This window comes from Heterodontus francisci, chromosome 36 (assembly GCF_036365525.1).
Source record: "Heterodontus francisci isolate sHetFra1 chromosome 36, sHetFra1.hap1, whole genome shotgun sequence".
Lineage (NCBI taxonomy): Eukaryota > Metazoa > Chordata > Chondrichthyes > Heterodontiformes > Heterodontidae > Heterodontus > Heterodontus francisci.
This window is the reverse complement of record NC_090406.1, coordinates 41453487-41471068: the sequence shown is the minus strand read 5'-3', so window position 1 is coordinate 41471068 and position 17582 is coordinate 41453487. Positions and strand designations below refer to the sequence as shown.

Sequence of the window (17582 nt, the reverse complement as noted above, 5' to 3'; positions counted from 1 at the left end):
AACGAGCTGAGGCTCACATTAAAATAGCATTTATTAACTTGAACATTAAAAAAAAATTGACTTTGGGATTCTCAATCTGAAACTGCTCCCCCATCCACCTGCAACATTCTTTAAAAACTAACTCTCCTAAACACAAACTTGTGTAACGACTGACATTCTGTTCGTGTAGTTAACATGCTCAGCGGTAGATATGTTTAGTTAGTAACTAAGCAACTTCCCTGATAATTCACGGTTTTAAAGTCATGTCGCTGTACTCGGTAACGCAACATCACCAATATGAAGGCAGTAATTTGTGTTTGTTCTGTGCATAAATCTTGTTAATAAGTAACGAAATTCTGTATTGTCGCCTAAAGGACTTGCATTTATCTGGTTGAAATGTCCTTTTACATAAACAAATGCAGCAAGACCGTACAGATGAAATGCCAGTTAATCACTTCTGGCGTAACGCTGCTTGATGAAGGAATGTTGGCCACTTGCCTATCAGTACTCGAAATGCTAACATTTTCTGATAATCTCACACCCTGGGGCACTCTTCCTACTGCTGAGCACACGAACCTCTGAGTCAGAAGGTTGAAGTCCCACTCCAAAGACTTGAGTAACAAATCTAGGTTGAGACTCGAGTGCAATTCTGCCCATGTGCTGCATTCGGAGAGGTGAAGTCTTCCCGGACGAGCTGTTAAACTGAGGTTAAAAACAAGAAATGCTGGAACCACTCAGCAGGTCTGGCAGCATCTGAAAAGAGAAGCAGAGTTAACGTTTCAAGTCAGTGACCCTCCTTCGGAACTCAAGGATTCGTTAACTCTGCTTCTCTTTTCACAGACGCTGCCAGACCTGCTGAGTGGTTCCAGCACTTCTTGTTTTTATTTCAGATTTCCAGCATCCGCAGTATTTTGCTTTTATTTTACTGTTAAACTGAGGCCCGTCTGCCCTTGCAGCTTGACGTAAAAGATGCTATAGTACTATTTTGAAGAGCAGCGGATTCTCCTTGGCATCCTTAGCAATACTTACCCTTTTAGAAACACATTGCTGTTTGTGGGACTTTGCGATGCACAAACTGGCTGCTGTCTTTTGTTCATTACATCAGTGCCTACACTTGGAAACAGTACTCCATTGGCCGCAATAGGCTTCGGAACAACCTGAGGATTCGACGAGCACAAGTTCGCTCTTCCTTTCTGTAGATTCAGTGACCCAATCGTTATCTCTTACGTCTCTTCAACTTCTGTATGTAGTGACCCGACATTTTTAGTACAGAGCCTCACTAGACAGGAATTCAAGTCCAACAAAGATCCACAACAATTCTGTCGGGCGAGTCTGCATGTGGGAAGGCAGAATCACTCGGTAAATCTTAATGTCTTGGGGTCAGGCATCCCCAGTTGCCCATTTGAATCAACTGTGATTTGCTAGACTACTTCACAGGGCAGTTAATCAAAAACATTGTTGTGGAACTGGAATCACATGAGAATGCTGGGGTTTCTTCCATAAAGGGAATTAATGATCTAGTTGGATTTCTTAAAACAATCTGACAACTATATAGTCACTTTTACTGATACTAGCATTTTAAAATTTTAACTTGAATTCTCAAATTGCAATAATAGGATTTGAACTCACAACCCTGGGTTATTCATCCAGGCCTCTGGATTACTAGTCCAGTAACATAAACCCTATATTACTGCACCCAATCTAATATGTACAGTGTTATTTTCATGAATTAAGATGAGGGAGGAAATAGTTGTTGTATGGTTGTCAAATTGAAATTATATCTGAATTTGTTATTAAGACTAAGTAGAACGAGATTTGAATGTTGAGATTTTCCTCAGGGTTCCTCTTGGCCACCTCGAAAATCAGCAACATCCTGGAAACAGGGCTTCCTCTGAAGTGATGTCGGACAAATGGGAGAAACCTGGAGATAATTCAGTGAAAGACATAAAGCTAAAGCTAAAACTAAAAAGTAGCACTTTTGGAACAAATGTTGGAAAATTAAACATTTAGTTTACGGTTCTATTCAAGCCTCAGTTTTATTATTTTTCAACACTTATGTTCTTGTATTGTGTGATGATTAAAACAACCACCTAGAAGGACAAGGGCAGCAGACACATGGGAACACCACCACCTGCAAGCTCCCCTCCAAGCCATACATCATCCTGACATGGAACTATAAGCGCTGTTCCTTCACTGTCGCTGGGTCAAAATCCTTGACCTTTCCTAACAGCATTGTGGGTTTACTTACATCACATGGGCTGTAGTGGTTCAAGAAGGCAGCTCACCATCACTTTCTCAAGGGCAATTAGGGATGGGCAATAAATGCTGGCCTAGCCAGCGACACTTATCCTGTGAACAAACTTTTTTTAAATTGGACAATTCTCCAAGCATAAATTTGGTAACAGTTTCTGAAGAGACTGGAACAAAAAAAAGGAAACTAAAAACAGAAGCCTGGATTTGATCTTGGTGGGAGTTGAGCTGATGGGGGTAGAGGTGAGAAATAGACCAGCCAGCCCCTTGCAGTGGGAGGCCCGGGAGGATTGACAGAGTGGTGGTGGGAAGGCCTTGTATCGTGGGTGTGGTATTTTGAGCAGCAGAAGGCTGTCATCGGAGACCTAAGGAAACAGTGCCGGCACAAAGTTAGGAGGTTGGTTGGGGATGGTGGGGTGCCAGGGAAGGAAGGTTCTGGAAGGAATCGCAGGTAGGGGAGAGCATGTCTGAGGTTTCCTTGTGAGGCTGGAAATGTTCTCCTACCACTCCTGGCCAACAAGAAAACAATGATTTTACACAAGAAATTATTGACTATCCTGTGCCTCACCCCAATCCTGCTTGTCACCAAGTTTAACTAGTGGGACGACACTCTGCAATTGAGTTAAAATGGCAATGGGGTGCTTATTGTGCCCTAAACTCTCAATTTTTTGAATATTAATGAGACCCACTCTTGCCTGGTGAGCAGTGCCTTTCCTAAAAGCAGAAACTACGCATAACATGATGGTGGACAGCGGTGGGAAGAGTGTGACTGTCATTTTAACCACCACCACCCCCCATCTTGCCCCATTCCCATCAGACAAGCAAGTCAGGTTTGGCTATTATGTTAGCACTGCAGCCTCATAGCTCCAGCGACCCGGGTTTGACTCTGGGTACTGCCTGTGCAGAGTTTGCAAGTTTTCCCTGTGACCGCATGGGTTTCCACCGGGTGCTCCGGTTTCCTCCCACAGCCAAAGACTTGCAGGTTGATAGGTAAATTGGCCATTGTAAATTGCCCTAGTGTAGGTAGGTGGTAGGAGAATTGAGGGAAGGTGGGGATGTGGTAGGGAATATGGGATTAATGTAGGATTAGTATAAATGGGTGGGTGTTGGTTGGCACAGACTTGAGTCAGAGGGCTTGTTTCAATGCTGTATCTCTAAAAATAATTTTTTTTTTTAAAAAATAGTTTCATAAAACTAACACTAAAAATTTACAGTCCAGTGATGCAAATTCTGACTAAAGCACTGATCGCCAGCCAAGAAGTTGTCTTCTGCAAAATGCCTTGCACTCCTAGCAAACTCAAAATGTAAAGGATTTTCAGAAAAAGTCCAGTACAGCATCACTGGAACAATTACTGTTTAAAAACACAGGGTCAGTGGTATAACCCATTCACATGCTTTTGTTTCTCTAACTCCACCTTCCTGTGCATTGCCAAAGACATTTGGTTGTAAAGTTTTTAGCCTCAGTCCTGCACTCAGGAATTTCCTCACTCCACGTCTACCTTTTTTTTTTTAAAAAACCTCCAAACCCACCACTGACTAAGCTTTTGGTCACCTCTCCTAATTTCTCCCTTCCTATCATGGCATGTTTTCCTTAAACCTATGTGACATACCTTGGAATGTTTCTTAACTTGCATTTATATAGCACCTTTGTCATCACTTAGAACATACATACAAATTAGGAGCAGGAGTAGGCCGCTCGGCCCTTCAAGCCTGCTCTGCCATTCAATAAGTTCATGGCTGAACTGATTACTCCACATTTCCACCGACCCCCAATCACCTTTCACTATGTATCTATGTTACAACCAAGGCAGGGGTAATGCACTGTTAATTCAGCCCCACTACTCCACAGGTCATAGAATATTAATAAAGTTTCCCACCTACTAGAAAATAGCCAAATTAAAAACTCTATTTGTCCCCCAGAATAAAGCACACCAAACCAGGTTTCTTTTTTAAAAAAGAAACAAAATTAACTAACATATTAATAAACTAAGTCTTAAACAGTATTGAGATAACTCTAAATGCGAACGGATTCTTTTCAAACTTTTTATTCTCCTAGCTCTCACGTGCATGCACACACACAACAATGGTTAACTGGAAAAAAAGATGTTTTCAGATTACAACAGTTTCTTAGGAATAATAAAATAATTAGGTTGTCATGTTCTGGTAGGATATTTCTGGATTGGTGAGATGTCCTAGAGTTGAATAGTCAGATGCCACTCAGTCTCCAGTTGAGGTTGATGAACAATCTGATGGGTAGGCATTCACGGCTCTTGGTCTGCAGCAGGCATCACGCAGATCTTTCAGCAAAGGGTATAGCAATAGGTCTACTTGGGTTTTGAAATAGCAGTCTAGCAATAGATGTTTTCTTGAGCTTTCTGGATCTTCCAAAACATAAGAGGCTACAGGAATCATTCCAGAGGCAGAGATTTTTCAGAGACTGGAGGCAATAGGAAACTGCTACCTTTTTTAAAATGTAGGGTTTCCTCTCGGCAAAGGAGCCTTTCTCCACAGAGCAGCGACTCACCTTTTTTCCTGGGTCTTTTCCTCTCCAGGTCTTTACTCTCTCCAGGCAGTTCACAGCCACCACCTCAAATGTAGAATTTCTTTTTCCAAGAGAGGCAAGCTGCCTTTTTCAAGGAGAGGTCTTTTTTCTGGTCTGCAAAATAACAAGTCCCAGCCAGTTTGTTCCACCTCCTGCCTCTTCCAGCTTACTGGTCTCCACAATGCAAAAGAAAAACTGAAACTCTAACAATCAAGTCATGTCATTTCCCTTGCTGTTTGGAACAGGTGTCTTGCAGTCTGTCCCACTCAGTTCAAACACCAAGTTTCAGCATTCAATGTTCACAGTAAATCCTTTTTTCCCTCAGTTTTCAAAACACAGAACTCCAAGCTTTCAAATAAAAACTAAACTCTTGTGACAACTAGCACTTCATTGTTTAGCGACATCTTTCTGTCTATCACGAGAGTAACCTCACTGTCAAGTTACAGCTATGTGTGTGCATTGTTCCAAAGTAATCTTTGTTGAAAATCAGACAGAGTGGAGACAGTAAGGTTCACAGGATGTCTGCAGGCTCCATTTCACAATCTCAAAATTGTTACAGTGCAGAAGGAGGCCATTCACCCCATGTCTGCACTGGCTCTCCAAATAAGCAATTCACCTAGCACCGTTTCCCTCACCTCCTCCCCGTAACCCTGCATATTCTTCCCTTTCAGATAACCGTCCAATTCCCTTTGGAATGCTTCAATTGAACCTGCCTCCACCACATTCTCAGGCAACGCATTCCAGACCTTAACCACTCACTTTTTCCTCATGTTGTTTTTGCTTCCTTTACCAAATACTTTAAATCTGTGCCCCCTCCTTCTCGATCCTTTCACAAGTGGAAACAGTTTCTCCCTATCTACTCTGTCTAGACCCCTCATGATTTTGAGTGCCTCTATTAAATCTCCTCTCTGCCGCCTTTTCTCCAAGGCAAACAGTCCTAACTTCTCCAATCTATCATAACTGAAGTTCCTCATCCCTGGAAACATTCATGTGAATCTCTTTTTTTTTCTGCAAAAGGGAATGAAACAAAAAGTGAATATTGCCAGTGTTTTTCTCTCCATAAAGGAGAGATATTGGGTTACAGTCCCATGGATTCTGCCAGCCCTCTGGTATCTACTGAAATCATTGGCCCTGATGTTAAAGGGGTAGGGGCAGTTACTGTGTGCTTCAGCCACAAAGTGGACAATGAACCCAAGGTGGGTGGTGTGAAGGCCTGGACAATCTTAACAGCCAGACCTTGTTACAAAAGCAAAATACTGCAGCTTCTGGCAATCTGAAGTAAAAACATAAAATGCTGGAAATACTCAGCAAGTCAGGCAGAGTTGGTGGAGTGAGCAAAACAGTTAATGTTTCTGATTGATAGGATACTGACCTGAAATGTTAATTCTCTTTCTCTCCCCACAGATGCTACCAGACCTGCTGTGTATTTCCGGCACTTTGTTTTTATTTCAGACCTTTTTAACCATAGCTTTCCCGACCACACCTGGCTAGATGCACTTAACCAGGAGCAGATCGGTTGCAAGAGGGCAGACTGGAGAGTGCTCACTGCTGTCCCACTCGTACCTCAGACTGAAATATCAGATCATCAGCACATTGGGCCAGGTGTGCTTCTTGCCTGCTGAAAAGCAAGTTAATAATCAGACTGGTTTGGCAGTCAGCATCTAAAGGGATAAGACATTTCCCTCACTTTAATTGCCCCTTCCCACCTCAGTTTTTCTCAGGCAGGAGAGTTAAAATTGGGTCCATTCTCTGAGCATTGTTGAGTGCTGAGTAGCCTGGGGTAACCGTTCGTGTGATTTTGTCTCTGTCTCTCCTGACCTGAACTGCACTCTACTTTTCCCCACCTGTGACCTCAAGGAAACCAATATTGGGAGTAACACAGTGAAGGGGAAATCACAAGCACAAGTACATATTCCACGGCTCAGTGATACTGAGGATCCCAGATGATCTTCTAAGATGTGTACCTAAATGCTGGTTAACTTTCTCTTTCTGTAATCTTTCTTGTCTAAAAACAAACCATTGAGATCAGAAGATCTCAACTCCCACTTCTGCTGAAATTAATGTCTGTTGTTTAATGATCCACAGGGTTTAACCATAATGATGTAAAGTTCCAATTAATCCCAAGGCAAAGTGCAGATTGGAGCAATAGATGCTAGGGGTGAGAGCAGGGGAATATTTGGACCCGCTCCATTGCTGTAACTTTGCTGCAGGTTCAGAAGAAAGCTTACTTACCTACAAAATTGGGGATTTGTCAAACTTGCATCAAAGTTACAGCAGCAGACCATGAGAAGCCTCCAGGCATTTCCCAGTGAAGATTGCTTGTGTTTTGACGCAGATAGAAGACACCAACTGTGTGCAGGAAATTCTTTAGGTAGGAGAGATGTGACCTCATTTGTACAGACAAAATTGAAGTTGCATTGAACATGTGTTGAACTTGGTTTTGTTATATTTTACACCTGAATTTGTGTATCTGTTCCTCTGAATCTATTTCAAGCCCAGTATCAGGATAGCTGCAGAAGAGGACTTTGGATTTGTGCTGAATTATTTGCACTTATTAACCTAGAACTTATTGGTGTCGATCTTGACTTTGTGTGATGGTATAAAACAAGTGATGGTGAGTTGGCAGCTTGTTTACATCCCTCTAATTTTTGTTTCCAGAATGGAAGTAAAATTCGAGAGGTGTAAAATGGCCTGCTGATTGATTTTATCAGACAAGGTCGAGAAATACACTGGCATGGACTCGATGGGCCGAATGCCTCCTTCTGTGCCATTATGACTAACACCAATGGTTTGTTTTTCCATCTAAACTGCATAGATGCATGATTATACTGCAATCTGGAATGCACTGTACAGTGCAACAAACAGGCCGTGCACAACAAAACCGAATTAAAGGGAACATTGCCCCACAGTGTGCACTGTTTTCTCAATGCAATTATATGACTATGCTTTGGCTGCTATTTTTAACAAGCATGTTAAATGTTTCTTTCATTTAAACCAGTTAAAACCTTCATATATTAACACAAGAAATAGGAGCAAGATAAGTCCATTCGCCCCCTCAAGCCTTCTCCACCATTTAATAAGGTCATGGCTGAACTGGTCATGTCCTCAATTCCATTTTCCTGTCTGTCCCCATAACCTTGACTCTCTTGTGGATCAAAAATCTGTCTAACTCAGCCTTGAATATATTCAATGACGCAGTCTCCACTCCTCTCTGGGGAAGAGAATCCCAAAGATTAATGACCCTCCTGAGAAGAAATTCCTCCTCATTTTTGTCTTAAATGGAAGACTCCTTTATTCTGAAACTATGCCCCCTAGTTCTAGATTCCCTCACAAGGGGAAACATCCTCTCAGCATTTACCCATTCAAGCCCCCCTCAACATCTTCTATGTTTCAATAAGATCACCTCGCATTCTTTTAAATTGCACTGAGTATTGACCCAGTCTGCTGAATCATTCTTCTTAAGACCACCCCTTCTTCTGAGGAATCAACCTAGTGAAACTTCTGAGCTACCTCAAATGCAAATATATCTTTCCTTAAATAGAGTCCAAAACTGGACGTACCTACTGTAGTGTAGATGTCGTCCCACCAATGCTCTGTACAGTTGTAGCAAGGCATCCCCTTGCAATAAAGGTCAACATTACATTTGTCTTCCTAATTACTTACTGTATCTGCATGCTAACTTTGAGAGTCATGTATAGAACACCCAAATCCCTCTATATTGTAGCATTCTGTAGTTTCTCGCTATTTAAATAATCTGCTTTTCTATTCTTCGTACCAAAGTGGATAACTTCACATTTTCCCACATTATACTCATCTGCTAAATTTTTGCCCACTCACTTAACCTATCTATATCCCTTTGCAGACTGAGTCATCCTCAAAACTTGCTTTCCCACCTATCTTTGTACCATCAGCAAATTTGGCTACAATACACTCTGTCCCTTTATCTTAGTCAATAATATAGATTGTAAATAGTTGAGGCTGTTGTAGGAGAAACAAGTCTCGACAATGTCTTGATTCAGAGTATACCTTTTATTTTTTTTTTATTTCCAAAATATACTTTATTCATAAAAATCTGTAAAAATTACATTCCCAAACAGTTTAAAACAGCATCAAGTCAAAAAATACAAACAGTGCAAAGGTGATCAGTTTCCTTCTATACAATTGGGTTGCCTCACAACCCTTCCATTTCACATTTGTCCTGCCAGTTACATTTTTACATTATACAGGAGACAGAAATTTTCCCGATACAGTTCGAGGGGTTTCCCATGGATCCAGCCCCTCAGTTCAGCTTGGTGGGGGGACTTTACACTGTGGTCTTTCCCCATTGAGCCTTTGCGGCTGCCCCAAGCTTTAGTGCGTCCCTCAGCACGTAGTCCTGGACCTTGGAATGTGCCAGTCTGCAACATTCGGTGGTGGACAACTCTTTGCGCTGGAAGACCAGCAAGTTTCGGGCAGACCAAAGGGCGTCTTTCACCGAATTGATAGTCCTCCAGCAGCAGTTGATGTTTGTCTTGGTGTGCGTCCCTGGGAACAGCCCGTAGAGCACAGACACCTGTGTTACAGAGCTGCTTGGGATGAACCTTGACAAAAACCACTGCATCTCTTTCCACACCTGCTTTGCAAAGACCCATTCCAGGAGGAGGTGGGCAACTGCCTCTTCCCCACCATTGCCACTGCGGGGGCATTGTGCGGAGGGGGCGAGACTTCGGGTGTGCATGAAGGATCTGACGGGGAGGGCCCTTCTCACCACCAGCCAAGCTACGTCTTGGTGCTTGTTTGAGAGTTCTGGTGAGGCATTCCGCCAAATGACTTTGATGGTCTGCTCAGGGAACCATCCGACAGGATCCACTGTCTCCTTTTCCCGTAGGGCCTTGAGGACATTCCGTGCAGACCACTGCCTGATGGACTGGTGGTCAAAGGTGTTTTCCCGCAGAAACTGCTCCACGAAGGATAGGTGGTACGGCTCGGCCAAACTGCATGGAGCGTTCCGCGGCAATGTGACCAGGCCCATCCTTCGCAACACCGGGGACAGATAAAACCTCAGCACGTAGTGACACTTGGAGTTTGCATACTGGAGGTCTACACACCGCTTGATGCAGCCGCACACGAAGGTGGTCATCAGGATGAGGGCCACGTTGGGTACATTTTCCCTGCCCTTGTCCAGAGATTTGAACATCGTGTCCCTCCGGACACGGTCCATTTTAGATCCCCAGATGAAGTGGAAAATGGCTCGGGTGACTGCCGCAGCGCAGGAGTGGGGTATGGGCCAGACCTGCGCCACGTACAGCAACAACGTGAGCGCCTCGCACCTGATGACCAGGTTCTTCTCCACAATGGAGAGAGATTGCTGCCCCCACATGCTCAACTTTTGTTGTACCTTGGCTACTCGCTCCTCCCAGGTTTTGGTGCACGCCCCGGCCCTTCCGAACCATATCCCCAGCACCTTCAGGTAGTCTGACCTGACAGTGAAGGGGACAAAGGATCGGTCAGCCCAGTTCCCAAAGAACATGGCCTCGCTCTTGCCGTGGTTAACTTTGGCTCCCGAGGCCAGTTCGAACAGAGTATACCTTTTATCACCTGAGGGAACTACGTAGAGTCCCGCTCGTTCTACCCCATCCGCAATCTTACAATTATTTATACATTCTGCTAATCACATGACTTCAAGTTAACCCAGTCTGGCAGCTGTTTTCTGTTGAATGGATTTCAAGCTGACTCAGCTGGTGTGTTTGCACTAGCTACCTAATAGCTACCAGCTTGTGGTTTCACACTGAAGCATGAGCTACATTTTGTTCGCTAGCGCAGAAGTGGCGTTTGCCTCTCAGCAGGTTCTAATGACCTACTTTCAATTGACCTACTTCTAGCTCACATGCCCCTCTTCAATTCCCCCTTTTGGCCCCTCTGGTTCCCTAACCCTCGGGCCAGCAATTTCAGCATGGGGCATTCCCACCCCTACATGTGGTGATCAGCCACCTGGTTAGGGAGCCTCCCATTAGAGAATGCCCTCGATATCCCAGCAAGTGTGTTCTCGCAGTATTTGTTGAGCTAGCCGTTTCCTACAGCGTTGATGGCATACAATTCCAGCCAATATGATTACCATGACGTCTTGGACCACCACTAATACATGAGATATAATTCTAATCCAGGGATGTATGTTTATCTTCAGTCCCCACTTCCATATTCTCTTGTAACATGGCTCTTCCTGGAGGCTGGTCTCCACTTCATGTTGGTTTCTCAGTTGGGTGTGGATCTGGTGGTACCTCTTGATGCTCTGTTTTAGGGAGTTTTTCATGCCATCAAATTCCTCTGGTACATGAGGAATTTGTGGGGGCGCCCACAGGCGGTCAGATTGTCTTTTATTGGATCTTGTACTTGGACAAAAGTTTGTTTCCGCCTATGGATTATTACTGGGCAGCACTTCCTTCCCTTTGCCCCAGGCAGGGGTTCGGTAAAGTCGATCTGTCGATCTGTATATTTTCCCATGGTCCCCTTGACCTAGGTTGGTTACTCATTTTTAATGAGTTTCCCTGGATAGTATATGGCCCACGTTACACAGCGCCGACAATACGTCACTACGTCTGTCCCCATTCCTTTCCACCTTCCAACCTTTGGTAATCAGGGCGGTCATACCTTCTCGACATATCTGACATAATCCATGGTATGTTTCTAAAATCGTTATTGTGTTCTGGGAAGCCATTACTCCATCCCCGGATCTCCATACGTCCCTTCCCTAGCACCTGCTGTATTCCCATTCTTTTCCTCATCACTTACATCCTTGTGTAATTGCCCCATGTCTATATTGCTGACTTCGTTAATCCCCACGATGTCAACCTCACTTTGATGTCCCCCATTTGTAGCTATCTCTGCTTCCTGGGCAGCCGCATCAGCTGCAGCATTCCCTCTTTGAATATTTGTGACCAGCTTCTGGTGGGCGTTGATTTTAACCACCGCCGCCTCGAGGTGCTTGGGCGACCTAATTTAGATCACGGTTACGTTGTTCCTGCTTAATATCATCTTCCCCCCGCGGCGGTAACGTATCCTCGCCGCGACCAGGATGTCATGTAGTCAAGGACTACTCCAAAAGCATAAGGACTATCTGTATAGATGGTAACTCTTACTCTTAATTACTTGGAGGGTCCTTGTTAGTGCCACCAGTTCAGCGACTTGGGCTGACTGGGACCTGTCCGGAGATCATGGTCCACATACTGCCCAACCCTCCATCAGGAAAGACAGCATTTTACATTAAAGCCCAATTGTTACCAAACTTTTAGCATCTTTTGTAAGAGGTTTCTAATCCAAGGACTTTTTTTTTATACAACGAAGATAATTCCAATTCATGGCAATAAACAATTAAAAATCAAAATGTTATATGAACGAATCTTATCTTATGTCTGGAATTAAAGACTCCCCCAAAACTTGACAAACTTGAAAGTTCATTGTGGCCACAAATGAAATTTCCAGTTTTCTCAACTTAACAGGTCAGTTAACCTTAATAGTATAAACTTAACTCACTCATTAACTACACACACAACAGAATAGCACGTGCTTATTTTTAAAGATAGGTAAATTGTCATTTTTCTTGTTCTTTTCTTCAGGCACCTTTTCAAATGACTGTAATAAAACCAAAAGCTAAAGAAAAAGTTATTTAACATTCTTAAAACAGAAGATTTAACACCAACTTCTTAAACTTTAAATAGACAGAATCTTTACCATATCTATTTGAGAATTCGCCAGTATTGGCATGTTTTTCTTTATGTTCTGGCAGTTCCTTAAGCATTGTTTCTCTAGGGGAATGAAAGGATAGTATCTAGTCTGCACAACATTATCCCCGGACATGATGGTCCGTAAAGGGGCCATACATGGACCTTCACCCTCATCCCCAGTAAGGTCGGGTGCTGATGGTTTAGTATCTTTGTATCGACCCGCAGGCCGCTATGCCATCCGATACCTGATTCTGCCAACTACACCAATTGTTGTAGGAGAAATAAGTCTCGACAATGTCTTGATTCAGAGTATACCTTTATTTATACCTTCGAAGGGAGAAGCAAGAGGGCACTATGCAGAGTCCTGCTCGTTCTATCCCATCCACAGTCTTAAGAGTACTTATACATTCTGCTAATCACATGACTACTTCAAACTGACCCAGTCTGGCAGCTGCCTCCTGTTAAAGGATTTCAAGCTGACCCAGCTGGTGCGTTTGCGCTAGCTACCTAACAGATGCAGCTTGTGGTTTCATACTAAAGCATGAACTACATTTTGTTCGCTGGCGCAGAAGCAGCGTTGCCTGTCAACAGGTTCTAATCACCTATTTCCAAGTGACTGACTTCTAGTTCCCTTGCCCCTCTGCCCCTCTTCAAGGCCCCAGCACTGATCCCTCAGGCACCCCACTAGCTACAGTTTACCAACCTGAAAATGACCTATTTATCCTGACTCTCTATTTCCTGTTGGCCAATCCTCTATCCATGCTAATATATAACCCCCAACACCATGAGCTTTTATCTTGTGCAGTAAACTTTTATGTGGCACCTTATTGAACTTTTGGAAATCCAAATACAGCACACCTACTGGTTCCCCTTAACCCGACTAGTTCACCCTACTTGTTACATCCTCAAAGAACTCTAATTAATTAATTAGTCAAACATTATTTCCCTTTCATAAAATCATGTTGACTGACTTTGATTTGTATTATGATTTTCTAAATGTCCTGCTACCCCTTCCTTAATAAAGGATTCCAGCATTTTCCCAATGGCAGTCATTGGGCTAACTGGCCTATAGTTTGCTCCTGCTTTCTGTCTCTGCCCTTTCTTGATTAGGGGTGTTACCTTTTGGGGTTTTCCAAATCACTGGTATCCTTCCAGAATCTAGGGAATTTTGGAAGATTACAACCAATGCAGCCATTTCTTTTAAGATCCTGGAATGCAGGCCACCAGGTTCAGGAGACCTGTCAGCCTTTAGTCCCATTAGTTTTCCTCATACTTGTTCTCCTAGTGATAGGGATTTGTTTATTGTTGAGATACAGCACTGAAACAAGCCCTTCGGCCCATCGAGTCTGTGCTGACCATCAACCACCCATTTATACTAATCCTACATTAATCCCATAGTCCTACCACATCCCCACCTGTCCCTATATTTCCCTACCACCTACCTACACTAGGGACAATTTACAACAGCCAATTTACCTGTCAACCTGCAAGTCTTTGGCTGTGGGAGGAAACCGGAGCACCTGGCGGAAACCCACGCGGTCACAGGGAGAACTTGCAAACTTCGCACAAGCAGTACCCAGAATCGAACCAGGGTCACTGGAGCTGTGAGGCTGTGGCCCTTTTGCCCCTTAATTTTCTACTATTCTTTTGATGCTTTCATTATCTTCTATCGTGGAGACAGATACATGTACAAAGTCTCTGTCATTTCCTTGTTTTCCATTTATTAATTCCTCAGTCTCCTCCTCGAAGGGACCACTATTTACTTGAGCTGCTCTTTTTTTTTTCCTTTTTTTTTATATATATATATATATATATATATATACTTGTAGAAATTCTTGCTAGTTTACTTTTACATTCTAATTTCTCCTTTTTTAAAGTCATCCTTTGCTGGTTTCTAAAATCTTGCCAATATTCTGGCCTACCACTAATTTTTGCAGCATTGTATGCCTCTTCTTTCAATTTGATACCATCCTTAACTTCCTTAGTTAGCTACAGATGGTTCATCCTTCTCGGAGAGTCTTTCTTGATGGAATATATCTGAGCATTATGAATTATCTCCTTAAATGTCTGCCACTGCTAATGTCTTACCTTTTCACCTATTTTCCCAGTCAGCTTCAGCTAACTCTGTCTTCATACCCTTGTTATGGACAGGTGGTAAGGGGCATGGTGGTTCTCACTGTTCACCTCCCAACTGACTGCAATTGAATTAGTTCTTTAAATGATGAGTTAGCACTTGAGTGTTTTACTTGCCAAATAAATAAACAATGACAGGTTTTCTTGCAGGCTTAAAACATGAGATTAATTATTTGAACAATATTTATTCACAATACCAATCACGCATGCCTTCATTCTCACATGCACTCTCTCGATAGATAGAAGGTAAAAGTTCAAGGTGTGGTAGATCTTCATGGTTTATGGTAAGTGTGTGGAATCCTCTAAGTAGAACAGTCTCTTTTAAAGATGCAGTCCTGGGTTGTTTGTAGTCTTGACGTTGAGGTATTGTAGATTTCCGGTGGTTAAAATTTCAGACTGGAGGTAGCAGTCACTTTCAGTTCTCTGATACACCAAGTTGAAGTGTAGAATTAGCAGTAGGGCTCCTTCCTTGTTTTGGCTGGATGTCTTTCCATAGCCTCTCACTGGACTACTTTTCGGTGATGTTGCTGTGATCTCTGTCACCCTCTCTAGAGGGTTACCTTCTAAGGTCACAACTCATCATTAGCATTTCAGATACCTGACACATGATTTTATTTTTCTCCCCTGGACCAGTATGTGGAATCCATGGCCAGTCATTAATGTCTGGATGAGTATAATCCTGTTATGATAGGGCTACTTCACACCTTCTTTATTTCAGAAGAACCTAATTCAATTCAGGAATGTGTCTTGATGATTTCAGGATGGGTGTAATTGACACCTCTGAGCCAGGAATGTATCCTTTTGTCCTTAACAGACAATGAGGCAATGTTCGGAAAAGCAGGCCAGGTTGTCTGACCTTTGTCCATCTTTTGAAGCATTGCCCACTTTATATAAAAAAAAGGTAAAGTCAATTTTAAAGAGTCCACCTTGAATAAAGTTTGTATCTTAAAAGTAGGACTAGAATATTGGGAATGACACTTTAAGTAAACCAAGCAATATCATACGAACGTGTTAAATGTGTGAGTATGGCCTATGGTAATTTTAAGGCTGTATCAGTAATAAGCAAAAGCCTCCAAAGAAAATTTTTAAAAACTACAATTTTCTTAATGCCATTTTCTGCTGTGTTGCTTGTGGCAGCTTCCTGGAGATTAATTTTTAATTGCTGGACAATCCTGGTGGGTTTTCAACCCTAAGCTCTCCCAAGATCTGGTTACTGTACAAATTGTTTTCAGCATATTTGTGTTCTTGCTTTATATTAACTGTCATAACTTTACAGTAAGTAATTTTCCCACTGTACACTATGCCAGGGGACTAGAGGGGCAAATGTTACTCCAGTTTTTTTTTAAAAGGTAGGAAAGGTGACCCGGGAAACTGAAGATGAGTGCCCCCTCTAAATTATTTTCATTGTGCTCTGCCTATTTATTTGAATGCACAGTACCTTTTTTTTTTTACACAGCCAAGCACCTGCAGTATCTCGGGAATGACTTGTGGGAGGTTTGCACATGCGCACGCCTTACAGGGACTGCAGACCAGTGAGTTTGGCATCCACTGTGGGTAAAGTTGTGCAAATTTTTAATTAAAGTCTGGATAGAAATAAAATCATAAAATAGCCAGAATAGAATCATTTGATGTGGGTGGGGGAGGGGAGAGGGAGGAGGGTCTTGCCAATCTAGTATCCCAGTTTTATTTTGAGGGTGTGACAAAGGAGCATGATAGGGGTAAGGTAGGTGGATATGGTGTACTTGGATTTGAGTAAGGCCCTTGATCTGGAAAGGCTGGTACTGAAAATAAAGTATGTGGGAATCAGTGGAAATATTTTACAATGGATATGTAATTGGTTGACCAAAAGAACCTAGAGGGTAATGGCCACATATTGTCATCAGCGTGATTAGTCAAAAAATCAATTTCTTCTCCTCCTCCTCCTCCTCCTCCTTCCCCTTCTCCTATGGGTAAGCGCCTGGAGTGGCTATAAAGGCCAATTGTAGAGTGACAGACTCTTCCACAGGTGCTGCAGATAAAATTGGTTGTCGGGGCTGTTACACAGTTGGCTCTCCCCTTGCACTTTTGTCTTTTTTTTCCTGCCAACTGCTAAGTCTCCAACTCGCCACACCTTAGCCCTGCCTTTATGGCTGCCTGCCAGCTCTGGCAATCACTGGCAACTGACTCCCACGACTTGTGATCAATGTCACAGGACTTCATGTCGTGTTTGCAGACATCTTTAAAGTGGAGACATGGACACCCGGTGGGTCTGATACCAATGACGAGCTCACTGTACAAGGTGGGGATCCTGCCACCTTCCATGCGGCTCACATGGCCAAGCCATCTCAAGTGCTGCTGGCTCAGTAGGGTGTATATGCTGGGGATGTTGGCGACCTCGAGGACTTCTGTGTTGGACATACAGTCCTGCGACCTGATGCCAAGGATTCTCCGAAGGCAGCAAAGATGGAATGAATTGAGACGTCGCTCTTGGCTGACGTACCTTGTCCAGGCCTCGCTGCCGTAGAGCAAGGTACTGAGGACACAGGCTTGATACACTCGGACTTTTGTGTCCCGTGTCAGTGCACCATTTTCCCACACTCTCTTGGCCAGTCTGGACATAGCAGTGGAAGCCTTTCCCATGCATTTGTTGATTTCTGCATCGAGAGACAGGTTACTGGTGATAGTTGAGCCTAGGTAGGTGAACTCTTGAACCACTCCCAGAGTGTGGTCACCGATATTGATGGATGGAGCATTTCTGACGTCCTGTCCCATGATGTTTGTTTTCTTGAGGCTGATGATTAGGCCAAATTTGTTGCAGGCAGCCGCAATCCTGTTGATGAGTCTCTGCAGACATTCTTCAGTGTGAGATGTTAATGCAGCATTGTCAGCAAAGAGGAGTTCCCTGATGACTTTCTGTATTTTGGTCTTCGCTCTTAGATGGGCAAGGTTGAACAACCTGCTACCTGACTGTGTGCGGAGGAAAATTCCTTCTTCTGAAG

General features: G+C 43.3%; 1 protein-coding gene across 1 annotated transcript in view; it reads left to right on the top strand.

Annotated features, from left to right (window-relative positions):
* The window catches only part of LOC137351766 (cysteine dioxygenase type 1-like), a 43323-nt gene that overhangs the window by 1170 nt on the left and 24571 nt on the right, over window positions 1-17582 (top strand). The window lies entirely within an intron of this gene.